The sequence below is a fragment of the Nyctereutes procyonoides genome, unplaced genomic scaffold (genome assembly GCF_905146905.1).
Source record: "Nyctereutes procyonoides isolate TBG_1078 unplaced genomic scaffold, NYPRO_anot_genome, whole genome shotgun sequence".
Lineage (NCBI taxonomy): Eukaryota > Metazoa > Chordata > Mammalia > Carnivora > Canidae > Nyctereutes > Nyctereutes procyonoides.
In genome coordinates, this window is record NW_026575047.1 from 19,473,729 (window position 1) to 19,487,980 (window position 14,252).

A 14,252-nucleotide genomic window follows, 5' to 3' on the forward strand; every position below is an offset into this window, starting at 1 on the left:
GCCTGTGTCTCTGCCTCTCTCTCTGTGTCTCTTATTAAAAAAAAAAAATCTTAAAAAGTTATCTTTTTGCACCTAGTAAGTCCTCTGCGGTGGCACTTTGGCACCAGGTAATCTCTATCAACCTTAAACCTAATGGTGATTTTAGCCTTCATTGATTGCTGATTCTTGTTCAGTTACTTGTTATAAATATTAACATTCTATTGTTCCTTTTACATTCCTTTTGCATAGTCATCTTCCATGAAGAAGTTTCCCTCATTAGTTAGGGCTACTTTGTTACCTTGAAATAATGTTTTACCTGAAGAATAAATGCTTAGTTTTTTCTTTTAATATAACCATTTTCCTTTTTTTTTTTTTTTATTTTTTTAAATTTTTATTTATTTATGATAGTCACAGAGAGAGAAAGAGAGAGAGGCAGAGACATAGGCAGAGGGAGAAGCAGGCTCCATGCACCGGGAGCCCGATGTGGGATTCGATCCCGGGTCTCCAGGATCGCGCCCTGGGCCAAAGGCAGGCGCCAAACCGCTGCGCCACCCAGTGATCCCCAATATAACCATTTTCCATAGTGTAATAGTTACCTCCAGTGGTGGCAAATGAGGTTGATCTTTTTTTTTTCTTTTTGCTTTTGTGGCTTTCTCTGTGGAATATTATATGTATTTATACGTATTACATGTTTTGAACTCTGATTTCATTTAGGATTATAGTTTGACATAAATTTAAATTTCCCTTTAGTATATGCATAAAATATTTTATTTATTTTGGCAGTAAAGAAGACATGTTGGATAACAGGAAGAGCTATAGAGTTTGCAGATATCAACTGTGGCCTTAATAAGCAAGCACGTTAGTAGCATCAATGCCAGACAGATGGTAAGTATTGTTAAAGTCACAGAGTATGAATATTTTACACATAGGTTTTCAAGCATTTTTATTTGAGTGATTAAAAAAATCTCTTGGAAACTGTAGTCACAAATTTTGTTACTAAAATTTCTTTTTTTTTTTTTTTTTTAAGATTTTATATATTTATTTATGAAAGACACAGAGAAAGAGAGGCAGAGACACAGGCAGAGGGAGAAGCAGGCTTTATGCAGGAAGCCTGATGTGGGACTCTATCCCGGGACTTCAGGATCACACCCTGGGCCGAAGGCAGGCACTAAACCGCTGAGCCACCCAGGGATCCCCCATGTTACTAGAATTTCTCAAAGAGCTTGTGATTGCGTAAAACAAGTGCATTATAGTCCTGGTTTTCTCCTTTAATGTTTGCTTTAGTTTCTCTGCTTCTAAAATGCTTCTTCATATTTTACATATTCACCATCTGTAAATATTTGTGCACCTATTTTATGTGTGGGACTACGGCCAACTGCCAGATTGGAGTATATATCATAATTTGTGTTATTAAGGAATATGGCTAATGGGGAAATCAACACATATAGAAGAAAATATGTTGGTAAAAGCAACAATGTGAGGCTCTAAAATAATGAAGCAAGACTACTTCTGGCAGTAAGTAACGAAGGATGATAAGAAGTGTTGAAGAATTCAGAGAATTACACCTTCCTGGATTCTTTGGCCAAAAGTTGTTTATTGTTTCACAACTAGCTTTTTTTTTTTTAAGATTTTATTTATTTATTCATAGAGATGCAGAGAGAGAGAGAGAGAGAGAGAGAGAAAGAGGCAGAGACACAGGCAGAGGGAGAAGCAGGCTCCATGCAGAGAGCCTGACGTGGGACTCGATTCCGGGTCTCCAGGATCACGCCCTGGGCTGCAGGCGGCGCTAAACTGCTGCGCCACCGGGGCTGCCCCACAACTAGCTTTTTCCCTTAAGAATATGTCTCAGAGATCTTTCTGGTTTCTCCACACATCTGGTTTCTTCATTCTATCTTAAACTTTTTAATAGCTGCCTAGTATCCTAAAGGGTGATTTTTTTTACTATAATTTATTTAGCTATAGTGTTACCTATTGATATTTAGGATGTTCAGTGATTAATTATAATAGTTCTTATGCCACATAGCTACATTTTAAGATTATTGGTTACCTTAATTTGATTATATTTTCTATAAATACTGTCTTTTTTAGTGACACACCCTTTGGTATCTTGATGTGATTTAGTATTTATTTTATCCTTATCACAGTGGTATCCTTAAAATCATTTTGTAGGTAATTTAATCCCCAGTAAAGATGGATTGATTGGTTTTGGTAGCATTTGCTTCTGAAAGAGATTTAAGATTTATTTGAGAGAGTGAGAGCGAGCAAGAGAGTGCACAAGTGGGGAGGGCAGAGGAAGAGGGAGCAGTAGGGGAGAGCCCTATGTTAAGGTCGATCCCTGGACCCTGGGGATCATGACCTGAGTTGAAGGCAAACGCTTAACCCACTGAGCCATCCAAGTGCCCCTGAAAGAGATTTTCTTGATCTTGTTTGGGATAATGCCATGGTTCATTCCTATGATTTCAAGTTATATGTTCCTTCTAGAGAGATATTTTTTAAAAAAATATTTATTTATTATTTATGATAGACATAGAGATAGAGAGGCAGAGACACAGGAGGAGGGAGAAGCAGGCTCCATGCCAGGAACCCGACGAGGGACTCGATCACGGGACTCCAGGATCGCGCCCTGGGCCAAAGGCAGGCGCTAAACCACTGAGCCACTCAGGGATCCCCTAGAGAGATATTTTTTATTTTTCTTTCTCTTTTCCTGGTTTTAAGGAACTAAAGTACTACTTTTCTTTTTTTTGGAACTAAAGTATTACTAATAAATTTGATTGTTAGTGTTGATTTTCCTAGGCTTATTTTTTCTAGATAGTTGATATTGTGTATTAAATAGAATATCTTTCTTGACTGTTATAGAAATGTATTATTTTCTGATATTTTTCTATAAAGGTAAGTTATCTAAAATTAGTAGTCCTTATATAAATATAGCAGAGTTATTTATAAAATGACATGGGAAATTTTTTTAGTGTTAATATTGTGTTGATGATATAGCTTTCAATAGGAAGGTGTCTTTTTTTTGAAGTGGTTATTGGTATATTTACATTAATGGCAGTACTGACCACTGCCATACCATTGTTAGAGTTCGTGTTCACTTTGTTACTTTTATAAATTTCATGTAACCTGGATTTTTTTTTTTAAGATTTAAAAGAACATCTATCTTTATCTGTTAAAATCAAAACAAAACATGGAATTGATAAGACTTCTGCTAACCATGCTAGAATATTTTGATGATAGTCAATGAGCAAGCATGTATTGGTTAGGTTCTCTGTCAGGTAAAATTAAATAATAAAGGTAGAAGAGCTTGGAAAATGTGTATATGAAATTTATATATTCATGGTCTCATTATTAACAAAAATTTATATTATTTGCTTTTAGGTTCTTCATTTGAGCCAGTTCTTTCACATTTCTCCATAATATATCAAACCTTACTTACCCATCCTTATTTCCTATATCCTTTTAGAATACACTCTCTCTAGGTCAGGTATGTATATGAAGAAGCTACATAATCTTGTTTAAACTAGTATATTAATAAGGCTCTCTTTATTGAAAAAGGAAGATGCATAAGTTCAGTTGATACAATAACTGAACGTTACTCAAGTGAGTAAATGGAATTGAAATAATCTGGATATATAAAGTAAAACTGGTACTTGAGTGGTAGTATGTTTTATAGAAATTCTTCACTATACTAAATATTGGTTGGACACTTAGGCCGCCTACATGTTTAGATATTTTTCCATATAAATAGACACAATGGAAAACAGAAGGGATTTATGGTTTGCCATCTGGAGGAAGTATAGAGGAAGTCTAAGATTCAGCTTTGATAATAGTGATTGTTATTTTTTTTCCCCTGATTGTTAAAGCATCTTTATATTAGAGGTTATTTGGAAAATACAAAAGTAGTATATAAAAACAGTAGTATGTTAAAAATAAAGTTACCTGTAATCCCACTACCCAGAGATTTCTTTTCCAGTCTAATATTACAGTTAATCTAACCTAATCCCATTTGGGTGTCTGTATAAATTATATGGAGTGTTGTGTCTTGCTTTATTTTCTAACATTGTCTTAAAAAAAAAAAACCTCAAATATTCAAGATACAGTCTTTAATTAATGACTATAAAATTCCATCTTAGGAATCTAAAGGGATATTTTGTTTAGCAGAGTCTAACAAATCTGAGTTCAATCCCAGTTTTGCTACTTAAGACCTTTAAGTTTTTTTTTTTTTAAAGATTTTATTTATTTATTCATGAGAGACACAGAGAGAGAGAGGCAGAGACATAGGCAGAAGCTGAGGGAGAAGCAGGCTCCATGCAGGAAGCCTGATGGCGGGACTTGATGCCAGGTCTCCAGGATCACGCCCTGGGCTGAAGGCAGACACTTAACTGCTGAGCCACCCAGGTGTCCCAAGAGCTTTAAGTTTGATACTTCCCTTTTCTGGTCTTTAGTTTTCTTATTTGCAAAATAGGTATAATATTACTTACTTGATCTTAACATTCTAGCTGGCATATGTTAAGTATTTAATAAATTATACTTACTATGATCAGAAATTATTTTATCATTCCTTTCTTTCTACTTATTTTTAAATTTTTCTTTGTAAAAAATTACTATATTTTGAACATCTCTATATAAATATTTATTTATATATGTAAATTTGATTATTTTTTATGATAAATTCCTAAAAGTGGAATTGTTGGATGAAAGTATATAAGTACAGTTGACCCTTGAACAACACAGGTTTAAACTACCTGAGATCCACTCACATGCAGATTCCTTCCTTCCTTCTTTTCTTTTTCTTTTTCTTTTTCTTTTTCTTTTTCTTTTTCTTTTTCTTTTTCCTTTCTTTCTTTCTTTCTTTCTTTCTTTCTTTCTTTCTTTCTTTCTTTCTTTCTTTCTTTCTTTCTTTCTTTCTTTCGATTCTATTTATTTATTCATGAGAGACACAGAAAAAGAGGCAGAGACACAGGCGGAGGGAGAAGCAGACTCCCTATGGGAAGCCTGATGTCGGACTCAATCCCAAGATCTTGGGATTGTGACTTGAGACGAAGGCAGACACTCAACCACTGAACCACCCAGATGCCCCTCACATACAGATTTCTTACAATACTGTAAATGTATTTTCTCCTCTTTATATTTTTCTTAACATTTCTTTTCTCTAGCTTACTTTATTGTAACAGAACAGTATCTTAATACATTTATAAAATTTGTGTTAATTGACTTTATATTCTAGCTTCCAGTCAACAATAGGCTATTAGTAGTTAAGTTAAAAACTGTCAGTGGATTTTTGATTCTATGGATGATCGGTGCTCTTAATACCTCCTTCACCATTGTTCAGAGGTCAGCTGTAATTTAAGGCTTCTTGATACATAGTGTCACTTTGCTTTCTAGAAAGATTATACTAGTTTATTGTCATTACAATGTTTGAGAATTCCTATTTCACTATAGCCTTGCCAACAATGGCTATTCTTATTTTAAAAATTATTTTTTATCTATTAGGCAACTTAATTATTTTTGACATAAGAGTAAAAAAGAAAAAGAATGGGCGTGGAGCCTAATGGGCTTGAACTCAGGATCCTGAGATCAAGACCTGAACTGAGATTGAGTCAGACTTTTTTGTTTTTTTCCAAGATTTTCATTCATCCATTCATGAGAGACACAGAGAGGCAGAAACATGGGGAGAGGAAGAAGCAGGCTCCTTGTAGGGAGCCCGATGTGGGACTTGATCCGGGGACTCCAGGATCACGCCCTGAGTCAAAGGCAGATGCTCAATCGCCCAGCCACCCAGGTGTCCCAAAAGTCAGACATTTAACTGACTGAGCCACTCAGGCACCCCAGTAATATTCTAATTCCATTTTATTAATGGGGTTAAACTTAAAAAAATTTTTTTTAGTATCACTATTTTGTTTTAGAATTCTGTACCTATTGCTTTCCTGTTTTTATTTTTTTCCTTACCTTAATCCTTCATTTATCTAGCAGAAATTTATTTAGTGCTACTATGTGCTAGACATTGTTTTGGTATTGGTATATAATTTTGGTACTTATTATTTAATTTAGTGAGGGCAATGCAGGAGTGAACAGAATTGCCAAAAACCTTTGTCTTCTTTTTATTTTTATTTTTATTTTATTTTTATTTTAAAAATATTTATTTATTCATGAGACACAGAGAGGCAGAGACACAGGCAGAGGGAGAAGCAAGCTCCATGCAGGGAGCCTGATGTGGGACTCGATCCTGGGACTCCAGGATCACGCCCTGGGCCAAAGGCAGACGCTAAACCACTGAGCCACCCAGGGATCCCCCCAAACCTTTATCTTCAAAGAGTTTACTTTCTAGTGTCAGGGTAAACAGATGTTAAACAAAATAAACATCAAAATTATAGAATGATAATTTCTTTGGAGAAAAAAAATAATGAAAGGGAAATGGAGAGAACGTATATGTGCAGTTTTACATTAGATGGTTAGGGGAAACCTCTCTGCAAAGGTGCCATAAGTAAAGTCTTGTAAGGAGTGAGTCATTAAGGTATCTGTGGAGAGTACATTTTAGGCTATGAATTAAATATAAGGACAGTGAAGCAGGAGAATACTGGGTGAATTTAAGAAAGAACAAGAGGGAGAGTAGCAAGAAAGGATTTGAAAGAGTTATTAGGGAACCAGACTGTTTACTATCTTAACTAGGCCATTTTAAGAACTTTGATTTTTACTCTATATGAAATACAGAGGTACTGGAGGCTTTAAAGCAAACCTTTGACTTAGGTTTGAGATGTCTATTTAGATACACAAAGTGGAGATATTTAGTGGGTAGTTTGATGTGTGTCTGAGGTCAGGGAAGAGGTGCAGCTTGGGGATGTAAATTATTAGCATTTTGTTAATGTTTAAAACCATAAGAGGTCACCAAAGAAGTGGGAAAAGAGGAGAACCTAGGGCTAAGCCCTGGAACACAACATTTTCCCAAGTTGAATAGTAAGAAAATTCTGATAGTGGCCCTGTTCTTAGAAGATAATGTCCTTAGGGTGTTCTTTGAGGGAGGGATTTACGAGCTGTGTAAATGCTGCTGATAGGTCTAGACCTTTAGATTTAATTTTTAAATTTCTAATTGCTAGTGGAGAGAAAAGCAGTCCAGCAATCTTGGTAAATTACCTGGGTAATCTAAAGGATAATCTGTAGATTCTTTTGGATTTTATATGCACTCAGTTGTATTGCCTGTGAATAATGATAGTTCTATTTCTTTTGTTCCAATCCTTAACTTTTATTTCCGTTTCAAGTCTTAACACGCTGGCTGTGATCTCTGGTACAATGTAGTACTGTAGAATAGAAATGGTGATGGCAGTCATTTTGTCTTATTTCTGATTACAGAGAGTAAACTTAGCATTTCATAATTACGTATGAGGGGTTTGTGTGTGTGTGTATGTTTTGTAAATGCCTTTCTTTATTCCCTTCTGTTTCTAGTGTGTGTAGAGTTTTTATCATGAGTGGATGTTGACTTTTTTCAAATAGTTTTTCTGCATATATTGAATTGATTATATGATTTTTCTTTATTTTGGTAATGTCAGGTACTGCATTGGTTAATTTTCAAATATTTTAAATATTTTATTTATTCATGAGAGACAGAGAGAGAGAGAGAGAGAGGCAGAGACACAGGTGGAGGGATAAGCAGGCTCCATGCAGGAAGCCTGATGTGGGACTCGATCCTGGGACTCCAGGATCACGCCCTGAGTCAAAGGCAGGTACTCAACCGCTGAGCCACCCAGGTGTCCCAATTTTCAAATATTAAAACAACTTTATAATCAAAAAATAAATTCAAGTTGTGATATATTATTTTTATAAATAACTAATACAATTTTTGAATTTTTTAATAACATATCATAATTTATATATTCCTGCTCTAATATTTTGCTTGGGAGTTTTACATCTATTTTCATGAGTGAAATAAGCCTGTAATTTTTTTCTTTTAATATCCTTGTAAGGTTTTGGTATCTGGGTTGGGTTGACCTCATAAAATGAGTTGTGAAATGTTTTTTCTTTTAACTAGTCTCTGAAAGAGTTTATGTAAGGTTGGTATTAGAGATTACTTAGTGGAATTTACTTATGAAGCCACCTAGACCCTAGGGTTTTCTTTATGGGAAAGCTTTAACTTATAGATTCTATTTCTTTAATAGATAAAGGACTAACATCTTATTTCAGATGTGGTATGATGTGCATTTTTAAAAAATGTGTATTCCATTTAAAGTTTAAAATTTATTGGCATAAAATTCTTCATTTTATCTCTTTTAAATGTGTGGATTTCATAATGATGTTCCCTTTTTATTTGTGATTGGTAATTTGTGTCTTCTCTCACATTTTTTGGTCACTCTTGCCAAGGATTTGTTATTTTTAATAGTTTTTTTTTTTTTTAAACTACTTTAAGTTTCAAAGAACCATCTTTTGATGTTGTTGATCCCCTTTACTTTTGTTTTTGTATTTTTGTATTTGTTTTCTATTTTGTATTTGCTGTTTGTTATTTCCTTTCTAATTTCTTTGGGGTGATTCACTGTTTTTTTTCCCCTAACTGCTTATTGAATGCTTAGTTGATTTTTCAGCCTTTCTTTTTCTCTAATATATGTTTTTGTATGCATCTTTTTCTGTGAATGACTTTAGTTGTATCTCACAGTTTGGATATATTTATTTGGTTAAAATATTTTCTATTACTATTAATTATTTTATTTTAAAAATTTTCATTATTTTTAACAAAAGATTTTATTTATTTGGAGAGCACTTGAGGAGGGAAGGGCAAAGGGAGAGGGACAGAAAGGGAGGGAGAGGGACAAGCAGACTCAGAACTGAGTGCAGAGCCGGACCTGAGGTTCGACTGCACAAACCCTGAAATCACCATCTGACCCGAAATCAAGAGTTAGATGCCTAACTGACTGAGCCACTCAGGCTCCCCTTAATTATATTTTAAATTGATGTTAGCATTTCACTAACATAGTAGAATTCTTCTTTGACTCAAGTATAGAAGTATATTTCTTAATTTTCAGACAATTGTGTTTTCTACTTATAGTTTAGATACTAATTCCTAGTAGAATTCCATGTGTACTTGAAAATAAAGTGTATTCTGTGGTTATTGGGTCCAGTGTTGTATAGATATTAAGCTAAGTTATTTATGACATGGCTCAGGTCTTTTGTGTCCTTATTGTTCACCCTTCTTTTTTTCTCTGTTTTGTTGGGGGTGACCCTTTTTCTAATAGTTAATGGAGAGAGCAGTTTTACAAGTTGAATACAAACTTAGAATTGTAGAATTATTACATCTTCCTGGTGAATTTTATCATTGCCTTTTATCATTTACGTGTACATCAATGGTGATTTAGGTAAGAGCAGTTTTTACTTTTTTTGGGAAAACTGTTTATTTATTTTTAAAGATTTTATTAACTTATCGAGGCAGAAAGAGCACGAGCAATAGGGAGGGGCAGAGGGAGAGGGAGAAGCAGGCTCCCTGCTGAGCAAGGAGCCTGTCCTAGGGCTCGATCCCTGGGGATCTTGACCTGAGCCACCCAAGCTCCCTTTTGGAAAATAATTTAATATCTAACATAAAAAGAACAACATAAATCATAACCAGGGAAAAATCAGAGCCTTTCTGGGCTTCTTTTTCACTTATTTTAATTTAGAATGACTTGTACTTAGAAATGAATATGAGAGAAGGTACCAGAAATTTTTGATTGCTTAAGATCTCTAAAACTATATTTTTCCCTTAAAAGATGTTTTTAAAATTCAAGTATAATTAACATACAGTATTATATTAGTTTCAGGTATATAATATAATGATTCAATAATTCTTTTTTTTTTTTAAGATTTTATTTATTTATTCATGAGAGACACAGAGAGAGAGGCAGAGACGTAGGCAGAGGGAGAAGCAGGCTCCATGCAGGGAGCCCAGTGTGGGACTCAATCCCGGGACTCCAGGACCACACTCTTGAGCCGAAGGTAGATGCTCAACCGCCGAGCCACACAGGCGTCCCATTTTGTTCCTTTTTATTGCTAACTAGTAGTTCATGGAATGGAAATATCATAATTTGTTTAACCCATTCACCCATTGAAGGACAGTTGAATTGTTCTCTAATTTTTAACTATAATGAATAAAGCTGGTATAAACTTTGTGTATAGGTTTTTGGGTGAACATATTTTTCATTTCTCTTAGGTAAGTAATATCTAGACATGTAATTGCTGAATTGTTATATGATGTTGCTTGTTTAGTTTTTAAAAGAAACTGCCAAACGTTTTCCAAAGTGGCTGTACTATTTTATGTTCCCAGCAGAGCATATGAATCATCTAGTTTCTCTTTATCCTTGCCAGCATTTTGTGTGGTCATTAGTTTTTATGATAGCTACTTTGATAGATGTGGAAGTAATACCGTATTGTACATAGTTTTAATTTGTATTTACTTAATACCTAATGATTTTGAACATCTTTTATGTACCTGTTTGTCATTTGTATATCCTTTTGGAGTTTCGCTTTTTGCGCATATTCTTATTGAATTGTTTGGTTCTTACTGTGGAGTTTTGATAAGTTCTTTATATATTGCAGATATTAGTCCTTTGTTGGATATATGGTATGCAGATATTTTCTTTAGTCTGTAACTTGTCTTTTTATGTTCTTAACAAGATCTTTCACAGAGCAAAAATGTTTAATTTTGATGAAGTACAGTTTATCTGTTTTTCCTTTTATGGATCATACTTGTAGTATTTTTGTTTAGCTCTAGGTCCTGGAGATTTTCTCCTGTTTTTTTTTTTTTTTTCTTTTTCTAAGATGTTTATAGTTTTATGGACTTAATACGTTCTTGATCCATTTTGAGTTAATTTTTCTACAAAGTACAAGACTGAGGTCAAGGTTTATTTATTTATTTTTTTTAAAAAAATTTTTATTTATTTATGATAGTCACAGAGAGAGAGAGAGAGAGAGGCAGAGACACAGGCAGAGGGAGTAGCAGGCTCCATGCACCGGGAGCCCGACGTGGGACTCGATCCCGGGTCTCCAGGATCGCGCCCTGGGCCAAAGGCAGGCGCTAAACCGCTGTGCCACCCAGGGATCCCAAGGTTTATTTTTTTTAAGCTGTGGATGTTCACTGCTGCAGTTTCATTTGTTGAAAAGACTATCTTTTCTCCATTAAATTGCTTTTGCAATTTTGGCAAAAGTAAGTTGGGCATATTTATGTTGGTTTATTTCTGGTATATTCTGTTCTGTTTCCAGATCTATAATCTGTTTCCAGATCTATATGTCTGTCCCTCAACTGAACCATACCGTCTTGGTTAGTATAGTGACATAACAAATCTTGAAATTGAAGTTGACGATTCCTCTCTTTCAAAATCGTTTTAGTTATTCTAGTTCCCTTGTCTTTCCATTTAATTTTAGAATAATCTTGTCCATATCCAGAGAAAATCTTGCTGGGGTTTTGATAGGAGTACTGTTTGTCAATTTGGGGAAAACTAGGTTTACTATGTTCAGTCTTCTAGTCCACGAACATGCTGTGCCTTTTCATTTATTTAGATCTTTGATTTCTTTCATCAGTGTTGTATAGTTTTCAGCATACAAGGTTCTGTAGTGATAACCCTTTATTCATTCCTGATATTGGTAATATGTGTCTTCTCTCTTTTGTCAGTTGTGTTAGATGTTTGTCATTTTTATTTTTAAAGAACTATTAGTTTGTTTCACTGATTCTTCTTTTTTGCTTTTCTGTTTTCAGTTTCATTTGGTCCTGCTCTTGTCTTTGTTATTCCTTTCCTTTTGTTAGCTTTGGATTTGTTTTGCTTTTCTTGGTAATTGTGGTGAGGGCTTAGATTATTGATTTGAGACTTTTTCTCTTATTGTATGCATTTGGTTATAAATTTGCTATAAATTTCCACCATTGCTGCTTTAGTTGTGTCCTATTAATTTTGATATGGTATATTTTCATTCATTTCAATGTATTTTTAAATTTTTCTTGAGACTTTCTCTTTGACTCATGGATTATTTAGTATATTGCATAAGTTTCAATGTTTGGGCTTTATTGGTTATCTTTCTGTTAATTGATTTCTAGTTTGATTCCATTCTGGTCAGAGAATACATTATATGATTTCACTTCTTTTAAGTTTGTTGGGATTTGTTTTAAAGCCTAGGATATGGTCTTTTTCTGGTACCTATTTGGTGGGCACTTGAAAATAATGTATTCTGCTGCTGTTGGGTAGAGTATTCTATAAAGGTTGATTATTCTTAATTGATGGTATTACTGTGTTTTATATTCTTTTTTTTTTTTAATTTATTTATGATAGTCACACACAGAGAGAGAGAGAGAGAGGCAGAGACATAGGCAGAGGGAGAAGCAGGCTCCATGCACTGGGAGCCTGACGTGGGATTCGATCCTGGGTCTCCAGGATCGCGCCCTGGGCCAAAGGCAGGCGCCAAACCGCTGTGCCACCCAGGGATCCCCTGTGTTTTATATTCTTGTTTATCTTCTTTGTTTATCAATTCTATCAGTTGTTGAGAACGGGGGTTTGAAGTTTCTAGAATTGTCAATTTGTTTCTCATTTCAATTCTGTCAGCTTCTGCTTCACTTATTTAGTAGCTCTTTTGTTTGGTACAGACACATTTAGGGTTGCTGTGTCCTCTTGGTGCTCTGTCCCTTTTGATCACATAATGTCCTTCTCTGTCTCTGGCATTTTTTTTCCCTCCTCCAAATTCTACTTTATGTGCTATTAATAGAGAAAGGTATAATTTAATATAAATTAATTTAAATTTAAATAGGCACATGTGGCTGGTGGCTGCCATATTGACAGTGCAGTTCTGGAAGATGGAGAGAGCTATGACACAGTAAATTTAATTAAAAGGTAAATTTTATAGTATGGGTGTTAAGGGCAATGGGTGGTTAGAGGAAAGGGAGATTGGGGCAGAGGCAGTGGGGGACATGATTTTAAATTGGATAATCAAGGAAGAAATAATTGATTGTGACACTTGAATAAAGGTTTGAAGGATTCTGGGGGAGAGTTTATATCAAAGGCCAGCAGGGAGGTGAGCCACTGTAAGAATTTGAGCTTTCACTGAGTGACATAGAGAAGACTTTGATTCTTTCTGACTTGTGTGTTGTTGTATGTATGTATGTTGTACATAGATCATTCTGGCTCATGTGTTGAAAATAGACTGCAGGAGACAAGAGTTGGAAGCAGAAAAAGCATTTAGGCCCCTGGAATATGAGTGAATGAGAACAGTTGCCAGACCAAATGGTTAGAGCAGATTTTGGGGAGATTATCAGACATTTCTTTTGGGATATGTTAAATTTGAAATGTTTATTAGATACATCTAAGTGGAGAAAAGCAAGTAGACTATCTGAGGTTCTCTAGATCAATGAGTCCCTGCCCTTGTGGAGCTTACTTATACTGTACTTGAATATGGGTAGTAAATACAATAAAAACAAATAAAACATATACCGTGGTAGAAGATAAGACTTCTGAGAAAATTCAAGGAAGGGAAGAAGGATAAGTGGTGTTGGAGACTGGCTTTTGGAGTGGGTGACATTTGAGTAATGATAGCAAGGTGTTGAGGAAATAGACTTCATACCTGAGAGAGCAGTAGTTTAGGAAGAGGGAGCCAAATGTAAAGTTTCCCATGGGAGAGTGTGGCTGGTGTGTTTGAAGAACAAGGAGGTAAGGTGTGGCTGGAATGACACTGAGCAAGGGAAAGAGGTTTAGGGATGACAGTACAGAAGTAACACATGTCTGGGTTATAGGCCATTTTAAGGGTTCTGAGTGAGATGGGAAGTCAGTAGATAGTTAAACAGAAGATACATGTGATCTGACCTATAGTTTATAACTGAGTCACTGATCGCTGTGCCTACATATAGAGAGAGACTGAAGGGAGATTGATTTGGAGACTTAATTCAGGCAACAGGCTGTGGTAACTGAGATAGTGAGGTAAGGTCATATTCTGGATACATTTTGAGGGTCGCATTGACAAAATTTGTTTAGTGGTTGGATGTGGGATGAGAGGAGTTAGGAATTATTCTGAGATTTTTCAGTTGAGCATTTGGAAGAACAGAGCTGCATTAATTGAGATGGGAAAGACTGGGAAGAACGGATGTGGAGGAGGTGATCAGGAGCTCAGTTTTGGACATGTTAAGTTTATGATGCCTATTAGACATCCAAATGTAGGTGCTCAGTAGGCATTGTCATTTATGAATACTGTTTTTAAAAATAATGACATTGAAACAGTGTGCTCACTGTTGTGAAAATTCATTTTATTTGTTAATATCTTAATCTTTTAACATGTTCAATCCTGGCAAA

The 14,252-nt window shown here is 35.1% G+C and overlaps 1 protein-coding gene across 1 annotated transcript in view; it reads left to right on the plus strand.

Annotated features, from left to right (window-relative positions):
- Positions 1–14,252, plus strand: part of N4BP2 (NEDD4 binding protein 2) — an 86,561-nt gene that overhangs the window by 13,488 nt on the left and 58,821 nt on the right. Inside the window, 1 exon segment of the mRNA XM_055325960.1 lies at positions 763–864. The gene's annotated coding sequence lies outside the window, so the exon portion shown is untranslated.